Consider the following 20231-nt stretch of genomic DNA (forward strand, 5'->3'; position numbering starts at 1 on the left):
CCAGCAGCATGAACAATGTACCCCAGACTACGTCCAAACAGTCCCAGGAGCATTAACAATGTCTTCAGAACCCACCCTATCAGTCCCAGCAGCATGGTCAATGTCCCCAAACCCTAGGACCTTTTTCTGAAAGGGTCCCTCTTCTAAGGGATCCTCCAGCTGCGCTACACTGTGACGAGGACAGAAGGGATCCCCTTAATCTGTGACAAGGAGAGAAAGGATTCCCTAAATCAATCCGTGATGAGGACAGAAGTGATTCCCTTAAATTGAGACGTGGCTTTAATGCTCTCACAACATAACGAAGATACAGCCTCGCTAAATGCGACTTTATTCGCGATGTTACCTAGAGCAGGCGGATATATATATATATATATATATATATATATATATATATATATATATATATATATATATATATATATATATAGAGAGAGAGAGAGAGAGAGAGAGAGAGAGAGAGAGAGAGAGAGAGAGAGGAAAGTGATTGGTTCTCAGTGAATGTAGGTTTGCGGCAGGGGTGTGTGATGTCTCCATGGTTGTTTAATTTGTTTATGGATGGGGTTGTTAGGGAGATGAATGCAAGAGTTTTGGAAAGAGGGGCAAGTATGCAGTCGGTTGTGGATGAGATAGCTTGGGAAATGAGTCAGTTGTTGTTCGCTGATGATACAACGCTGGTGGCTGATTCATGTGAGAAACTGCAGAAGCTGGTGACTGAGTTTGGTAAAGTGTGTGAGAGAAGAAAGTTGAGAATAAATGTGAATAAGAGCAAAGTTATTAGGTAAAGTAGGGTTGAGAGTCAAGTCAATTGGGAGGTAAGTCTGAATGGCGAAAAACTAGAGGAAGTGAAGTGTTTTAGATATCTGGGAGTGGATTTGGCAGCGGATGGAACCATGGAAGCAGAAGTGAATCATAGGGTGGGGCAGGGGGGGGGGCGAAAATTCTGGGAACCTTGAAGAATGTGTGAAAGTCGAGAACATTATCTCGGAAAGCAAAAATGGGTATGTTTGAAGGAATAGTGGTTCCAACAATGTTGTATGGTTGCGAGGCGTGGGCTATGGATAGTGTTGTGCGCAGGAGGGTGGATTTGCTGGAAGTGAGATGTTTGAGGACAATATGTGGTGTGAGGTGGTTTGATAGAGTAAGTAATAACAGGGTAAGAGAGATGTGTGGTAATAAAAAGAGTGTGGTCGAGAGGGCAGAAGAGGGCGTTTTGAAATGGTTTGGTCACATGGAGAGAATGAGTGAGGAAAGATTGACAAAGAGGATATATGTGTCAGATGTGGAGGGAACGAGAAGTGTGAGACCAAATTGGAGGTGTAAAGATGGAGTGAAAAAGATTTTGAGTGATAGGGGCCTGAACATGCAGGAGGGTGAAAGGCGTGCAAGGAATACAGTGAATTGGAACGATGTGGTATACCGGGGTCGACGTGCTGTCAATGGATTGAACCAGGGCATGTGAAGCGTCTGGGGTAAACCATGATAAGTTTTGTGGGGCCTGGATGTGGAAAGGGAGCTGTGGTTTCGGTGCATTATTACAATGACAGCTAGAGACTGAGTGTGAACGAATGGGGCCTTTGTTATCTTTTCCTACCGCTACCTGGCACACATGAGGGGGGGAGGGGGTTGTTATTTCATGTGTGGCGAGGTGGCGATGAGAATGAATAAAGGCAGACAGTATGAATTATGTACATGTGTATATATGTATACGTCTGTGTGTCTATATATATATATGTATACCTTGAGATGTATAGGTATGTATATTTGCGTGTGTGGACGTGTATGTATATACATGTGTATGTGGGTGGGTGGGGCCATTTTTTCGTCTGTTTCCTTGCGCTACCTCGCTGGCGTGGGAGACAGCGACAAAGCAAAATAAATAAATATATATATGGGGTTGTTAGAGAGATGAATGCAAGAGCTTTGGAGAGAGGGGCATTTATGCAGTCTGTTGTGGATGAGAGGGCTTGGTTAGTGAGTCAGTTGGTGTTTGCTGATGATACGGCGCTGGTGGCTGATTCGGGAGAGAAACTGCAGAAGCTGGCGACTAAGTTTGGTAAAGTGTGTGAGAGAAGAAAGCTGAGAGTAAACGTGAATAAGAGCAAAGTTATTAGGTACAGTAGGGTTGAGGGACAAAATCAATTGGGAGGTAAGTTTGAATGGAGAAAAACTGGAGGAAGTGAAGTGTTTTAGATATCTGGGAGTGGATTTGGCAGCGGATGGAACCATGGAAGCAGAAGTGAGTCACAGGGTGGGGGAGGGGGCGAAGGTTCTGGGAGCGTTGAAGAATGTGTGGAAGGCGAGAACGTTATCTCGGAGAGCAAAAATGGGTATGTTTGAAGGAATAGTGGTTCCAACAATGTTATATGGATGCGAGGCGTGGGCTATAGATAAGGTTGTGCGGAGGAGGGTGGATGTGTTGGAAATGAAATGTTTGAGGACAATATGTGGTATGAGGTGGTTTGATCGAGTAAGTCATAAAAGGGTAAGAGATGTGTGGTAATAAAAAGAGTGTGGTTGAGAGAGCAGAAGAGGGTGTATTGAAATATTTTGGTCACATGGAGAGAATGAAAGAGGAAAGATTGACAAAGAGGATATATATGTGTCAGAGATGGAGGGAACGAGGAGAAGTGGGAGACCAAACTGGAGGTGGGGGGATGGAGTGAAAAAGATTCTGAGCGATCGGGGCCTGAACATACAGGAGGGTGGAAAAGACGTTCAAGGAATAGAGTGAACTGGAACGACGTGGTATACCGGAGTCGACGTGTTGTCAATGGATTGAACCTGGGTTTGTGAAGCGTCTGAGGTAAACCATGGGAAGTTTTGTGGGGCCTGTATGTGGAAAGGGAGCTGTGGTTTCGGTGCATTATTACATGACAGCTAGAGCCTGAGTGTGAACGAATGTGGCCTTTGTTGTCTTTCCCCAGCGTTACCTCCTGCGCGCGCGGGGGAGGGGTGTGCTATTTCCTGTGTGGCGGGGCGGCGATGAGAATGCATGAAGGCTGCAAGTATGAATATATATATATATATATATATATATATATATATATATATATATATATATATATATATATATATATATATATATATACATATATATCTGTGTATGTATGCGTTGAAATGTATAGGTATCTATATATGTGTGTGTGGGCGTTTATGCATATACACGTGTATGTGGGTAGGTTGAACCATTCTTTCGTCTGTTTCCTTGCGATACCTAGCTAACGAGGGAGACAGCGACTAAGTATAATAATAATGACAGCTAGAGACTGAGTGTGAACGAATGGAGCCTTTGTTGTCTTTTCCTAGCGCTACCTCGCACACATGTGGGGGGAGGGGGTTGTTATTACATGTGTGGCGGGGTGGCGATGGGAATAAATAAAGACAAAGTATGAATTATGTACATGTGTGTATATGCATATGTATGTGTGTGTATATATATGTGTACACTGAGATGTATAGGTATGTATATTTGCGTGTGTGGACGTGTATGTAAATACATGTGTATGTGGGTGGGTTGGGCCATTCTTTCGCCTGTTTCCTTGCGCTACCTCGCTAACGCGGGAGACAGCGACAAAGCATATATATATATATATATATATATATATATATATATATATATATATATATATATATATATATATATATATATATATATATTTTTTTTCTTTTTAAACTATTCGCCATTTCCCGCATTAGCGAGGTAGCATTAAGAACAGAGGACTGGGCCTTTGAGGGAATACCCTCACCTGGCCCAATTCTCTGTTCCTTCTTTTGGAAAAAAAAAAAAAATATATATATATATATATATATAAAATATATATATATATATATATATATATATATATATATATATATATATATATATATATATATATATATATATATATATAATATATATATATATATATATATATATATATATATATATATATATATATATATATATATATAAATATATATATATATATATATATATATATGCTTCATCGAATACAACTCCCTTAATTGTTGTCATCAGTTAAACACATTTCTGTTGAAAATTAGATGCTGGTCACATAATAATTATTACTCATACATTCAGTTTCATGAGAACTGGACTCGCACTACTCAAAACGCACCAAGTTCTCTATGCTGCTGACTGGTGGGTAAGGATTGTCACTGTATGTATGGATCACGTTAAAGTGAGGACTGGCGGAATGCATTTATATCGCCAATATATAAAGGCACGGGGGATAGAGCCGAGTGTTAATACTATGCAGGTATAAGTTTGGTGTTATATACCTGAAAAGCCTGGGATGATACGTATTGATTGAGAGGGTGTTTTAAATAGGGAATGTGTGTGAGAAATACTGTAGGTAGCATTTATGGTTCTGGAGAAGGCATATGATAGGGTAGTTAGAGATGCCTTGTGGAAGGTTAAGACTATACAATGTACGAGGAAAGCTGCTAGAAACAGCAAGAGTTTTGATCAAGGGTGTAAGGCATGTGTACGAGCAAAGGGCGGGGAGAGTGAATGGTTCTAAGTGAAAGTTGGACTGCGGCTATGGTGTGTTATGTTTCTAGGGTTCTTTAATTTGTTTATGGATGGGGTGGTGAGGGAGGTGAAAGAGAGTGTCTTGGAGGATGAGGCAAGTCCTTATCAAACACCCGGAGATCAGAATGTAACATGCTGGTCTCTGAAGCCAGACATTATTGCTCAAGTGATTCAGATCAAATTGTTATGGATTCCCTCTCATACAGGAGACGCCTCCGTGAGCATGACAAAGCTAATGCTGCAGCCAAACTTGCACTTAGTAAAGGTGATGTTGAAAACAACGTTGGGTTGTTGATTAGAAACCTCAAAACTGTAATTATAACAGAACTGACCTCTTTGAAGCACGAAGACGAATTCGGATAAATACATGAAACATTTTTCCATCAGTGAAAAGTGTAAAGTAAATTATGTATATGGAGAAAGTAATAAGATCAGCAGATTACATGATGTTGTAACTGCTACACTAAGGCTAGGCTATAGGTACTACTGGCGCTGTGGCCTAACTGGAGATGTTAATCATGTGAATTGTAAAGTTTGTGGTCAAAGATTTGGACACAAACTAGAACACTATGTCTCAGATTGTGAAAAAATAGAGCCTTTTATTGATAGATCAAAACTACCCTGCAAGAAATGTCACAACACCTTATTGGAATAATTGTTATTGTTAATAACAAGATACCTGAAATTTTAAGTTTGTATCCACTTTTTGCATCTAGTGGGTACAACTCGTGAAACTATGTAGTATATGCAGAGGAATCCCTGTGATTAAGTGTCACATCATATGTCATATCAACACACAGACTACACGTGCGTTATGACAGTGTAAGATGTGATCTCGGGAACATCTACTTTGGTGTCTCGGTATATTTTCCTCCATCTGTGATCTGTTACTATTTGTTTCTGAAGCAAAAATGTTCCTACTTTGATTTTCCTTAGTGGTCGACACGTTCATGTATCACCTATTTGTACCGTGCAGGGAGAGAGATTTACACTGGAGGGGCCTCCGTCCCTGTCAAAAAACTTTTTAAATTTCTGTTACTACGCTGTCTGTATAATGCAAACCATGTCTTCCTTCCACTGACACACCACTCTTACAACAACAATAACAACAACAATAATAATGATATTATCATTATTATTATTATTGATAATAATAATAACAATAACAATAATAATAATAATAATAATAATAATTGTCTGAAAAAGATCGGGCTTGATTTCACGTTACTAGCAAAAAGTACCGCCTGGTAAGCCTGCATCTTCCTACCGAAGGTTGCTGGACCTATGGAATTAAAATGGTCTTCGACCTTTGCATGCTGCCAAATTCCAGAGAGAGAATGACTGTAGCCAATAATTTAGTAGAATTTTCATAATTGTCTAAAGAACAGTACGAAGCTCAGTCCCTCAAGGAAGTGTACTTGAACCCCTCCTGTTCCTCATTCTTAAATATAACATGGACGGATGATACAAGAGTATGTATGAACATCGTATCAGTAGAGTAACCCGTAAGGCTACAAACAGACATACACGAAGTCTTTAGAGAGCAGCTAAGATCACCATACGCTTCAATGGAGATACATGTCAACTCCACCGGTATGGGGAAAATGAGGAAATCAAAAACCATACAGAATATCTGACAGACACAAACGCTGTCATAAACCAGAGGAATAATACGGTTGCTTCATGCAGATGGATACCAGGCTGGATCCTCCGCACATTCAAGGGAAGAAAATCCAAAGATGATATCATTCAAGGCAATCATTCTTTCACAAACTGAATACCGTTACGTTCTTACATCACTCTACAAGGCGGGCGAAACTGAGGAATAGAAAGTACCCAGAGATCTTTCACAGCCCAATGTGGTAACGGATCTAAATTACAGGGAACCGCTGAAATCGCCTGACGCTGTGTATTCTGAAGCGCAGACGGAAGAGTACTATATATATATATATATATATATATATATATATATATATATATATATATATATATATATATATATATATATATATATATATATATATATATATATTAGTGAAAGAGAAGAGAGAGGCATTTCGACGATTTTTGCAGGGAAATAATGCAAATGAATGGGAGATGTATAAAAGAAAGAGGCAGGAGGTCAAGAGAAAGTTGCAAGAGGTGAAAAAGAGGGCACATGAGAGTTGGGGTCAGAGAGTATCATTAAATTTTAGGGAGAATAAAAAGATGTTTTGGAAGGAGGTAAATAAAGTGCGTAAGACAAGGGAACAAATGGGAACATCAGTGTAGGGGGCTAATGGGGAGGTGATAAGTAGTGGTGATGTGAGAAGGAGATGGAGTGAGTATTTTGAAGGTTTATTGAATGTGCTTGATGATAGAGTGGCAGATATAGGGTGTTTTGGTCGAGGTGGTGAAAGTGAGAGGGTTAGGGAGAATAATTTGTTAAACAGAAAAGAGGTAGTAAAAGCTTTGCGGAAGATGAAAGCCGGCAAGGCAGCGGGTTTGGATGGTATTGCAGCGGAATTTATTAAAAAAGGGGGTGACTGTATTGTTGAATGGTTGGTAAGGTTATATAATGTATGAATGATTCATGGCGAGGTGCCTGAGAACTGGCGGAATGCGTGCATAGTGCCATTGTACAAAGGCAATGGGGATAAGAGTGGGTGCTCAAATTACAGAGGTATATGTTTGCTGAGTATTCCTGGGAAATCATATGGGAGGGTATTGATTGAGAGGGTGAAGGCATGTACAAACCATCAGATTGGGGAAAAGCAGTGTGGTTTCAGAAATGATAGAGGATGTGTGGATCAGGTGTTTGCTTTGAAGAATGTATGTGAGAAATACTTAGAAAAGCAAATGGATTTGTATGTAGCATTTATGGATCTGGAGAAGGCATACGATAGAGTTGATAGAGATGCTCTGAGGAAGGTATTAAGAATATATGGTGTGGGACGGCAAGTTGTTAGAAGCAGTGAAAAGTTTTTATCGAGGATGTAAGGCATGTGTACGTGTAGGAAGAGAGGAAAGTGATTGGTTCTCGTGAATGTTGGTTTGCAGCAGGGGTGTGTGATGTCTCCATGGTTGTTTAATTTGTTTATGGATGGGGTTGTTAGGGAGGTGAATGCAAGAGTTTTGGAAAGAGGGGCAAGTATGCAGTCTGTTGTGGATGAGAGAGCTTGAGAAGTGAGTCAGTTGTTCGCTGATGATACAGTGCTGGTGGCTGATTCGGGTGAGAAACTGCAGAAGCTGCTGACTAAGTTTGGTAAAGTGTGTGAAAGAAGAAAGCTGAGAGTAAATGTGAATAAGAGCAAGGTTATTAGGTACAGCAGGGTTGAGGGACATATCAATTGGGAGGTACGTTTGAAGAGAGAAAAACTGAAGGAAATGAAGTGTTTTTGATATCTGGGAGTCGATTTGGCAGCGGATGGAACCATGGAAGCGGAAGTGAATCATAGGGTGGGGGAGGGGGGGCGAAAGTTCTGGGAGCGTCGAAGAATGTGTGGAAGTCGAGAACGTTATCTTGGAAAGAAAAAATGGGTATTTTAGAAGCAATAGTGGTTTCAACAATGTTATATGGTTGCTAGGCGTGGGATAGAGATAAAGTTGTGCGGAGGAGGGTGGATGTGCTGGAAATGAGATGTTTGAGGCCAATATGTGGTGTGAGGTGGTTTGATCGAGTAAGTAATTCCAAGGGTAAGAGAGATGTGTGGTAATAAAAAGAGTGTGGTTCAGAGAGCAGAAGAGGGTGTTTTGAAATGGTTTGGTCACATGGAGAGACTGAGTGAGGAAAGACTGACAAAGAGGATATATGTGTCAGAGGTGGATGGAACGAGGCGAAGTGGGAGACCAAATTGGAGGTGGAAAGATGGAGTGAAAAAGATTTTGAGTGATCGGGGCCTGAACATGCAGGAGGGTGAAAGGTGTGCAAGGAATAGAGTGAATTGGAACGATGTGGTATACTGGGGTTGACGTGCTGTCAATGGATTGAAACAGGGCATGTGAAGCGTCTGGGGTAAACCATGGAAAGTTTTGTGGGGCCTGGATGTGGAAAGAGAGCTGTGGTTTCGGTGCATTATACATGACAGGTAGAGACTGAGTGTGAACGAATGTGGCCTTTGTTGTCTTTTCCTAGATCTACCTCGCGCACATTCGGGGGGAGGGGGTTTTCATTTCATGTGTGGCGGGGTAGCGACGGAAATGGATAAGGGAAGACAGTATGAATTATGTACATGTGTACAGTATATATGTATATGTCTGTGTGTATATATATGTATACGTTGAGATGTACAGGTATGTATATGAGCGTGTGTGGACGTGTATGTATATACATGAGTATGTGGGTGGGTTGGGCCATTCTTTCGTCTGTTTCCTTGTACTACCTCGCTAACGCGGGAGACAGCGACAAAGTATAATAAAATGAGATATATATATATATATATATATATATATATATATATATATATATATATATATATATATATATATATATATATATTCCTATGAGCCCAGTGGGAAAATGAAACACTCATAGGAATATCTTAATAACGCGCAAAATTGTGATCCTTTCCAATATATATATATATATATATATATATATATATATATATATATATATATATATATATATATATATATATATATATTGTAAGAGGTCACAGTGGTGCGCGTGATCTAGTATAATCAAAAAGCCACATGGAAAAAAGCGCAAGGAAACAGACAAAAGAAATGGCCCATCCCACCCCCATACACATGTATATACATACACGTCCCTACACGCAAATATACATACCCATACATCTCAATGTACACACATATATATATATATATATATATATATATATATATATATATATATATATATATATATATATATATATACACACACAGACATATAAATATATACACACGCACACAATTCCCACTGTCAGCCTTTATTCATTCCCATCGCCACCCCGCCACACAAGGAATAACATCCCCCTCTCCCTTCATGTGTTCGAGGTAGCGCTAGGATAGGACAACAAAGGCCCCATTCGTTCACACTCAGTTTCTAGCTGTCATGCAATAATGCCCGAAACCACAGCTCCCTTTCCACATCCAGGCCCCACACATCTTTCAATGGTTTACCCCAGACGCTTCACATGCCCTGACTCAATCCATTGACAGCACGTCGACCCCGGTATGTCACATGGATCCAATTCACTCTATTCCTTGCCCGCCTTTCACCCACCTGCATGTTCAGGCCCCGATCACTCAAAATCTTTTTCACTCCATCTTTCCACCTACAATTTGGTCTCCCACTTCCCCTCGTTCCCTCCACCTCTGACACATATATCATCTTGGTAAATCTTTCCTCACTCATTCTCTCCACGTGCCCAAACCATTTCAAAACACCCTCTTCTGCTCTCTCAACCACGCTCTTCTTATTTCCACACATCTCTCTTACCCTTACATTACTTACTCGATCAAACCACCTCACACCACATATTTTCCTCAAACATCTCATTTCCAGCACATCCACCCTCCTGCGCACAACTCTATCCAAAGCCCACGCCTCGCATCCATACAACATTGTTGGGACCACTATTCCTTCAAACATACCCATTTTTGCTTTCCGAGATAATGTTCTCGACTTCCACACATTCTTCAAGGCTCCCAGGACTTTCGCCCACTCCCCCACCCTATGATTCACTTCCGCTTCCATGGTTCCATCCGCTGCCAGATCCACTCCCAGATATCTAAAACACTTTACTTCCTTCAGTTTTTCTCCATTCGAACTTACCTCCCAATTGACTTGACCATCAACCCTACTGTACCTAATAACCTTGCTCTTATTCACATTTACTCTTAACTTTCTTATTTCACACACTTTACCAAACTCAGTCACCACCTTCTGCAGTTTCTCACCCGAATCAGCCACCAGCGCTGTATCATCAGCGAACAACAACTGATTCACTTCCCAAGCTCTCTCATCCACAACAGACTTCATACTTGCCCCTCTTTCCAAAACTCTTGCATTCACCTCCCTAACAACCCCATCCATAAACAAATTAAACAACCATGGAGACATCACACACCCCTGCCGCAAACCTACATTCACTGAGAACCAATCACTTTCCTCTCTTCCTACACGTACACATGCCTTACATCCTCGATAAAAACTTTTCACTGCTTCTAACAACTTGCCTCCCACACCATATATTCTTAATACCTTCCACAGAGCATCTCTATCAACTCTATCATATGCCTTCTCCAGATCCATAAATGCTACATACATATCCATTTGCTTTTCTAAGTATTTCTCACATACATTCCTCAAAGCAAACACCTGATCCACACATCCTCTACCTCTTCTGAAACCACACTGCTCTTCCCCAATCTGATGCTCTGTACATGCCTTCACCCTCTCAATCAATACCCTCCCATATAATTTACCAGGAATACTCAACAAACTTATACCTCTGTAATTTGAGCAATCACTCTTATCCCCTTTGCCTTTATACAATGGCACTATGCACGCATTCCGCCAATCCTCAGGCATCTCACCATGAATCATACATACATTAAACAACCTTACCAACCAGTCAACAATACAGTCACCCCCCCCCCCTTTTTTTTTTTACAAATTCCACTGCAATACCATCCAAACCTGCTGCCTTGCCGGCTTTCATCTTCCGCAAAGCTTTTACTACCTCTTCTCTGTTTACCAAATCATTTTCCCAAACCCTCTCACTTTGCACACCACCTCGACCAAAACACCCTGTATCTGCCACTCTATCATCAAACACATTCAACAAACCTTCAAAATACTCACTCCATCTCCTTCTCACATCACCACTACTTGTTATCACCTCCCCATTAGCCCCCTTCACTGAAGTTCCCATTTGCTCCCTTGTCCTACGCACTTTATTTACCTCCTTCCAAAACATCTTTTTATTCTCCCTAAAATTTAATGATACTCTCTCACCCCAACTCTCATTTGCCCTCTTTTTCACCTCTTGCACCTTTCTCTTGATCTCCTGCCTCTTTCTTTTATACATCTCCCACTCATTTGCATTTTTTCCCTGCAAAAATCGTCCAAATGCATCTCTCTTATCTTTCACTAATAATCTTACTTCTTCATCCCACCACTCACTACCCTTTCTAATCAACCCACCTCCCACGCTTCTCATGCCACAAGCATCTTTTGCGCAAGCCATCACTGCTTCCCTAAATACATCCCATTCCTCCCCCACTCCCCTTATCTCCTTTGTTCTCACCTCTTTCCATTCTGTACTCAGTCTCTCCTGGTACTTCCTCACACAAGTCTCCTTCCCAAGCTCACTTATTCTCACCACCCTCTTCACCCCAACATTCTCTCCTCTTTTCTGAAAGCCCATACAAATCTTCACCTTCGCCTCCACAAGATAATGATCAGACATCCCTCCAGTTGCACCTCTTAGCACATTAACATCCAAAAGTCTCTCTTTCGCGCACCTGTCAATTAACACGCAATCCAATAACGCTCTCTGGCCATCTCTCCTACTTACATACGTATACTTATGTATATCTCGCTTTTTAAACCAGGTATTCCCATTTCTTTCATACTATTCGCAATTTCCCGCATTAGCAAGGTAGCGTTAAGAACAGAGGACTGGACCTTTGAGGGAATATCTTCACCTGGCCCCCTTCTCTGTTCCTTCTTTTGGAAAACTAAAAGAAAAAAAAAAAAAACCCGAGAGGGGAGGATTTGCAGCCCCCCGCTCCCTTCCCTTTTAGTTGCCTTCTACGACACGCAGGAAATACGTGGAAAGTATTCTTTCTCCCCTATCCCCAGGGATAATATATATATATATATATATATATATATATATATATATATATATATATATATATATATATATATATACATTTTATTATACTTGACGCTGTCTCCCAAGTTAGCGAGGTAGCGCAAGGAAACAGACGAAATAATGGCCCAACCCACTCACAGACACATGTATATACATAAACGCCCACACACACACATGTACATACCTATACATTTCAACGTATACATACACATACATAGACAGACACATATATAGGCGCGCGAGAGAGAGACTTTTTGATGTTAACGTGCTGAGAGGTGCATCTGGGGGATGCCTGATCAATATCTTGTGGAGGTGAAGGTGAAGATATGTAGAGGTTTCCAGAATAGAAGAATGTTGGGGTGAAGAGAGTGGTAAGAGGAAGTGAGCTTGGAAAGGAGACTTGTGTGAGGAAGTATCAAGAGAGATTGAATGCAGAAAGGAAAAAGGTAAGAGCAAATGAAGTAAGGGGAGTGGGGGAGGAATGGGATGTATTTAGGGAAGCAGTGATGGCTTGAACAAAAGATGCCTGTGGCATGAGAAAGGTGGGAGGTGGGCAGACTAGAAAGGGTAGTGAGTGGTGGGATGAAGAAGTAAGATTGTTAGTGAAAGAGAAGAGAAAGACTTTTGGAAGATTTTTGCACGGAAATAGTGCAAATGATAAAAGAATGAGGCAAGAGGTGAAAAAGAGGGCAAATGAGAGTTGGGGCGAGAGAATATCAATTGAATTTTAGAGAAGACAAAAAGATGTTTTGGAAGGAGGTAAATAAAGTGCGTAAGACAAGAGAACAAATGGGAACATCGGTGAAAGGGGCAAATGGGGAGGTAATAACAAGTAGTAGTGAAGTGAGAGGGAGATGGAGTGAGTATTTTGAAGGTCTGTTGAATGTTTTAGATGATAGAGTGGCAGATATAGGGTGCTTTGGTCGAGGTGGTGTGCGAAGTGAGTAGGTCAGGGAGAATGATTTGGTAAACAGAGAAGAGGTAGTGAAAGCTTTGCGGAAGATGAAAGCCGGCAAGGCGGAGGGTTTGGATGGTATTGCAGTGGAATTTATGAAAAAATGGGTGACTGTGTTGTTGACTGGTTGGTGAGGATATTCAATGTATGTATGGTTCATGGTGAAGTGCCTGAGGATTGGCGGAATGTATGTATAGTGCTATTGTACAAAGGCAAAGGGGACAAAGGCGAGTGTTTAAATTACAGAGGTATAAGTTTATTGAGTACTCCGTGCTATTGTACAAAGGCAAAGGGGACAAAGAGTACTCCGTGCTATTGTACAAAGGCAAAGGGGACAAAGGCGAGTGTTTAAATTACAGAGGTATAAGTTTATTGAGTACTCCTGGGATATATATATATATATATATATATATATATATATATATATATATATATATATATATATATATATATATATGTATACGGGGAGATACAAGAAAGAATTATAACTCAGTTGATATACAACGAAGAGACGTAGCTTGGACGCCATTTGGTAAAACAAGTGATTGTCCAAGACACAACGAGCGTATCATAAACGTATTATGTGGACAAGGTGAATTGTTTACAAATTTTATCAACAATAAATTTATCCAATTTGTATAGACCTTCACTAACATTAAGGTTATAATTCCTTGTGTATTTAATAATAAAAGATTCAATGATATTTCTCGTGGTACTGGAGTTAGAGTCAATAACTGAGGTGGCATTAGTCCAGTCAATACAATGATCATGGTTTTTAATGTGATTACACAAGGCATTTGATTCTTGTCCTCATCTTATACTACATTTATGTTGCTTAAGTCTAACAGAAAGATCCCTACCATTCTGCCCAACATCCTTTAATATAAATGTTGCCTTCACCAACAATAATACTATAAAGAATATCTTAATCACGAACTCACCAGAAAATTCTCGTGGGTGCATCTATAAAGTGCCATGTCGAAATAGTGATATGGTTTATGTTGGGCAGACTGGTAAGGATCTTTCTGTTAGACTTAAGTAACATAAATATAGTATAAGAACGGGACAACAATCAAATGCATTGTTTAATCACGTTAAAAACTATGATCATCATACTGACTGGACTAATGCCATCTCAGTTATTCACTCTAACTCCAGTACCACGAGAAATATCATTGAATCTTCTATTATAGAATATTCAAAGAATTATAACCTTAATATTGGTGAAAGTCTATACATATTGGATAACTTTATTGTTGATAAGATTTGTAAACAATTCACCTTCTTGGTCACATAATACGTTTATGATACGCTCGTTGTCTGTCTTGGACAATCACATGTTTACCAAATGGCGTCCTAGCTACGTCTTTTCGTTGTATATCAACAGACTGTTATATTTCTCTCTTGTGTCTCCCCTGATGATGTGATTATTACACGAAAGTGTTAAGGGAAAGTCTGGGAAATAACCGGTATAGACCCCGTTGCTCACCATTGTGAGACGAAGGGTATTCGACTACTTTGTATTCGAATAGTTGTTTCCTATTAGCCAGGCCCATAGCCTAGCTGTTAGCATTCCTGCCTCTAGCACAGGGGTCCCGGGTTCGATCCTGGCTGTTGGAGGTTTGTATGTTCTATATATATATACATATATATATATATATATATATATATATATATATATATATATATATATATATACAGCTTTAATGAAATGGCCTTGACTAGGGCGTCAGTTGCCTGTGCTGCCTCAGCTAACACAAAAAGGTGGGCAGTCATTGTAGTGGGTGGTCGCCGCAAGAAACTGGATGTGTGACATTATGCCAACTCCTGAGCTGCCCGGGAGATAACCAAGTTGTCAGCAAATACAGGTGCGTGCTCTCTAGCGTCTGTCCTTCACTTATGTTATTCGCAGTCAACCTGACAGGGAACTGCTTCCTTCTTGTCTCACACGGACAGTGCTTCTCCTGTGAACTATACGGCATAAATGGCATCCACTCCAGTTGTAATCTCTTTCTCAGTGATATGATCAGACTGTTGACAATATAATGTGTAGCGGTGCGAGTCACATTGCTAACTACTGGTCAAGTAAGCAGGATGGGATTTCACTTGTTTCGACCACGGTGCACATGACTGTGAGACGAGGGATATGTTATTACTATTAATCGAATACTAGTGTTTTGGGGAAGACAGAAGAGGTGGTGAAAGTCTTGCCTAAGATGAAATGTGGCATGGTGGCTGCATTGGACTGTCGGGTAGGTGAATTTACTGAAAAAGATGGCGACTATGTTATTAGCTGGTTGGTAAGGATTTTCAGTCTATGTATGGATCACGGTGAAGTACCTGAGGATTGACGAAATGCATGCATAGTGCCAATGTATAAAGGCAAGAGAGACAAAGGCGAGTGTTCAAACAACAGAAGTGTAAGTCTGTTATGGGTACCGGGTTCGTTATATGGAAGAATGGTGATGGCGAGAATGAAGGTAGGTACATTCCCTCAGACTGGGGAGGAACAATATGGTTTTACAGGTAGTAGAGGATGTGTGGATCAGGTGTTTACTTTGAAGAATGTGCGAGAAATACTTAAATAAACAGATGGATTTGCATGAGGCATCTATGGATCTGGAGAAGGCATATGATATGGTTGACAGAGATGATTTGTGGAAGGTCAAAAAAATAAAAGGTATGGCAGAACAGCTGATAGAAGCAGTGAAAACTTTTATCATGAATGTATGTCGTATGCACGAGCAGGAAGAGAGGGGAGCGAGTGGTTTCAAAGTTGGTCTGCGGTAGGAGTGTGTGATGTCACTATGACTGTTAGATATGTTTATGAATGGGGTGGTTAGGGAGGTAAATTTAAGAGCCTTGGAGATAAAAGCGATTATGCAATCTGTCGGGGAGAAGTGTGGCCTGGGAAGCGAGTCAGTTGTTGTTCGCTGATGATACAGCACTGGCAGCAGATTCAAGTGAGAAACTGCAGAAGTTGGTGAAAAAGTTTAAAAAAGTGTGTGAAAGTATAAATTGATAGTATATGTGCCAATAAGAGCAAGGTTATTAGGTTCAGCATGGAAGGGGGACATGTTGGTTGGGGTACGGGATTGAATAGAGAAATTTTGGACAGAGCAGCAAATAAAACCATAGAAGAGGAAGTGAATCATAATGCGAGTGGAATGGGCGAAGGTTCTGAAATCACTGAAGAATGTGTGAAGAGACGTCTTTAGCTGGGAAGGCAACAATAAGTATATCTGAAGAGAAAGTAGTCCTAGAAATGTTGTGTGGATGCGAGGCATGAGCTATAGATAAGTCTGTAGTGAGGAGGGTGAAAGTGTTGGAAATTAAATGTTTGAGGACAATATGTGGTGTGAGGTGGTTTGATCGAGTAAGTGATGAAAGGGTAAGAGATGTGTGGTAATAAGAGGAGTATGACTGAGAGAGCTGAAGAGGGTGTGCTGAAATCTTTTGAAAATATGGAGAGAATGAGCGAGGAAAGGTTGACAAACGAGATATAAATGTCAGAAGAGGAGGGAAGAAGGAGAACGGGGAGACCAAATTGGAGGTGGAAGGTTGGATTAAAAATATTTTGACTGATTGGAACCTGAACATGCACGAGGGTAAAAGGCGTACAAGGGATACGTGGGCTGGAACTATGTTGTTTACAGGGGTCGACGTGCTGTCACTGGACTGAAGCAAGGCATGTGAAGCGGCCGGGGGAAACCATGGAAAGGTCTGTGGGGCCTTGACAGGGGCTGTGGTTTCAGTGCACTGCGCATGACAGTTAGGAAACGGATATCAAGTATGAAAGGCAAGAATGATTTGGTAAACAGAGAAGAGGTAGTGAAAGCTTTGCGAAAGATGAAAGCCGGCAAGGCGGCGGGTTTGGATGGTATTGCTGTGGAATTTGTTAAAAAAGGAGGCGACTGTATTGTTGACTGGTTGGTGAGGACACTCAATGTATGTATGGTTCATGGTGAAGTGCCTGAGGATTGGTGGAATGCATGTATAGTGCCATTGTACAAAGGCAAAGAGGATAAAAGTGAGTGTTCAAATTAGAGGAATAAGTTTGTTGAGTACTCCTGGGAAATTATATGGGAGGGTATTGACTGAGAGGGTCAAGGCATGTACAGAGCATCAGACTGGGGAGGAGCAGTGTGGTTTCAGAAGTGGTAGAGGACGTGTGGATCAGGTGTTTGATTTGAAGAATGTATGAGAAATACTTAGAAAAACAGATGGATTTGTATGTAGCATTTATGGATCTGGAGAAGGCATATGATAGAGTTGATAGAGATGCTCTGTGGAAGGTATTAAGAATATATGGTGTGGGAGGTAAGCTGCTAGAAGCAGTGAAAAGCTTTTATCGAGGATGTAAGGCATGTATGCAACGTAGGAAGAGAGGAAAGTGATTGGTTCTCAGTGAATGTCGGTCTGCGGAAGGGGTGCGTGATGTCTCCATGGTTGTTTAATTTGTTTATGGATGGGGTTGTTAGGGAGATGAATGCAAGAGTTTTGGAGGGGCATGTACGCTGTCTGTTGGGGATGAGAGGGCTTGGGAAGCGAGTCAGTTGCTGTTCGCTGATGATACAGCGCTGGTGGCTGATTCGGGTAAGAAACTGCAGAAGCTAGTGACTAAGTTTGGTAAAGTGTGTAAAAGAAGAAAGCCAAGAGTGAATGTGAATAAGAGCAAGGTTGTTAGGTTCAGTAGGGTTGAGGGACAAGTCAACTGGGAGGTAAGTTTGAATGGAGAATAATTGGAGGACGTGAAGTGTTTTAGATATCTGGGAGCGGATTTGGCAGCGGATGGAACCATGGAAGCGGAAGTGAGTCACAGGGTGGGGGAAGAAGCGAAGGATCTGGGAGCGTTGAAGAATGTGTGGAAGGCGAGAACGTTATCTCCGAAAGCAAAAATGGGTATGTTTGAAGGAACAGTGGTTCCGACAATGTTATACGGCTGTGAGGCATGGGCGATAGATAGGGGTGTGCGGAGGAGGGTGGATGTGTTGGAAACGAGATATTTGAGGACAATATGTGGTGTGAGGTGGTTTGATTGAGTAGGTAATGAATGGGTAAGAGAGATGTGTGGTAATAAAAAGAGTGTGACTGAAAGAGCAGACGAGGGTGTATTGAAATAGTTTGGTCACATGGAGAGAATGAGTGAGGAAAGATTGACAAAGAGGATATATGTGTCAGAGATGGAGGGAACGTGAAGTGGAAGACCAAATTGGAGGTGGAAGCATGGAGTGAAAAAGATTCTGAGCGATCGGGGCCTGAACATACAGGAGGGTGAAAGGCGTGCAAGGAACAGAGTGACTTGGAACGATGTGGTATACCGGGGTCGACGTGCTATCAATGGACTGAACCAGGATGCTTGTGGCATGAGAAGTGTGGTAGGTGGGTTGATTAGAAAGGGTAGTGAATGGTGGGATGAAGAAGTAAGATTATTAGTAAAAGAGAAGAGAGAGGCATTTGGACGATTTTTGCAGGGAAAAAATGCAATTGAGTGGGAAATGTATAAAAGAAAGAGACAGGAGGTCAAGAGAAAGGTGCAAGAGGTGAAAAAGGGGGCAAATGAGAGTTGGGGTGAGAGAGTATCATTAAATTTTAGGAAGAATAAAAAGATGTTCTGGAAGGAGGTAAATAAAGTGCGTAAGACAAGGGAGCAAATGGGAACTTCAGTGAAGGGCGCAAATGGGGAGGTGATAACAAGTAGTGGTGATGTGAGAAGGAGATGGAGTGAGTATTTTGAAGGTTTGTTGAATGTGTTTGATGATAGAGTGGCAGATCTAGGGTGTTTTGGTCGAGGTGGTGTGCAAAGTGAGAGGGTTAGGGAAAATGATTTGGTAAACAGAGAAGAGGTACTAAAAGCTTTGCGGAAGATGAAAGCCGGCAAGGCAGCAGGTTTGGATGGTATTGCAGTGGAATTTAAAAAAAAAAATGGGTGACTGTATTGTTGACTGGTTGGTAAGGTTATTTAATGTATGTATGATTCATGGTGAGGTGCCTGAGGATTGGCGGAATGCCTGCATAGTGCCATTGTACAAAGGCAAAGGGGATAAGAGTGAGTGCTCAAATTACAGAGGTATACGTTTCTTGAGTATTCCTGGTAAATTATATGGGAGAGTATTGATTGAGAGGGTGAAGGCATGTACACAGCATCAGATTCGGGAAGAGCAGTGTGGTTTCAGAAGTGGTAGAGGATGTGTGGATCAGGAGTTTGCTTTGAAGAATGTATGTGAGAAATACTTAGAAAAGCAAATGGATTTGTATGTAGCATTTATGGATCTGGAGAGGGCATATGATAGAGTTGACAGAGATGCTCTGTGGAAGGTACTAAGAATATATGGTGTGGGAGGCAAGTTGTTAGAAGCAGTGAAAAGTTTTTATCGAGGATGTAAGGCATGTGTACGTGTAGGAAGAGAGGAAAGTGATTGGTTCTCAGTGAATGTAGGTTTGCGGCAGGGGTGTGTGATGTCTCCATGGTTGTTTAATTTGTTTATGGATGGGGTTGTTAGGGAGGTGAATGCAAGAGTTTTGGAAAGAGGGGCAAGTATGAAGTCTGTTGGGGATGAGAGAGCTTGGGAAGTGAGTCAGTTGTTGTTCAATGATGATACAGCGCTGGTGGCTGATTGATGCGAGAAACTGCAGAAGGTGGTGACTGAGTTTGGTAAAGTGCGTGAAAGAAGAAAGTTAAGAGTAAATGTGAATAAGAGCAAGGTTATTAGGTACAGTAGGGTTGAGGGTCAAGTCAATTGGGAGGTAAGTTTGAATGGAGAAAAACTGGAGGAAGTGAAGTGTTTTAGATATGTGGGAGTGGATCTGGCAGCGGATGGAACCATGGAAGCGGAAGTGAATCATAGGGTGGGGGAGGAGGCGAAAATCCTGGGATCCTTGAAGAATGTGTGGAAGTCGAGAACATTATCTCGGAAAGCAAAAATGGCTA

The 20231-nt window shown here is 41.2% G+C and overlaps 2 protein-coding genes across 7 annotated transcripts in view; one reads left to right on the forward strand and one right to left on the reverse strand.

Moving 5' to 3' along the window:
* Positions 1-20231, reverse strand: part of PH4alphaEFB (prolyl 4-hydroxylase subunit alpha-1) — a 208980-nt gene that overhangs the window by 100497 nt on the left and 88252 nt on the right. The window lies entirely within an intron of this gene.
* CDase (neutral ceramidase) overlaps positions 1-20231 on the forward strand; it is a 223570-nt gene that overhangs the window by 1081 nt on the left and 202258 nt on the right. The window lies entirely within an intron of this gene.

Source organism: Panulirus ornatus, chromosome 20, assembly GCF_036320965.1.
Source record: "Panulirus ornatus isolate Po-2019 chromosome 20, ASM3632096v1, whole genome shotgun sequence".
NCBI classification, from domain to species: Eukaryota; Metazoa; Arthropoda; class Malacostraca; order Decapoda; family Palinuridae; genus Panulirus; species Panulirus ornatus.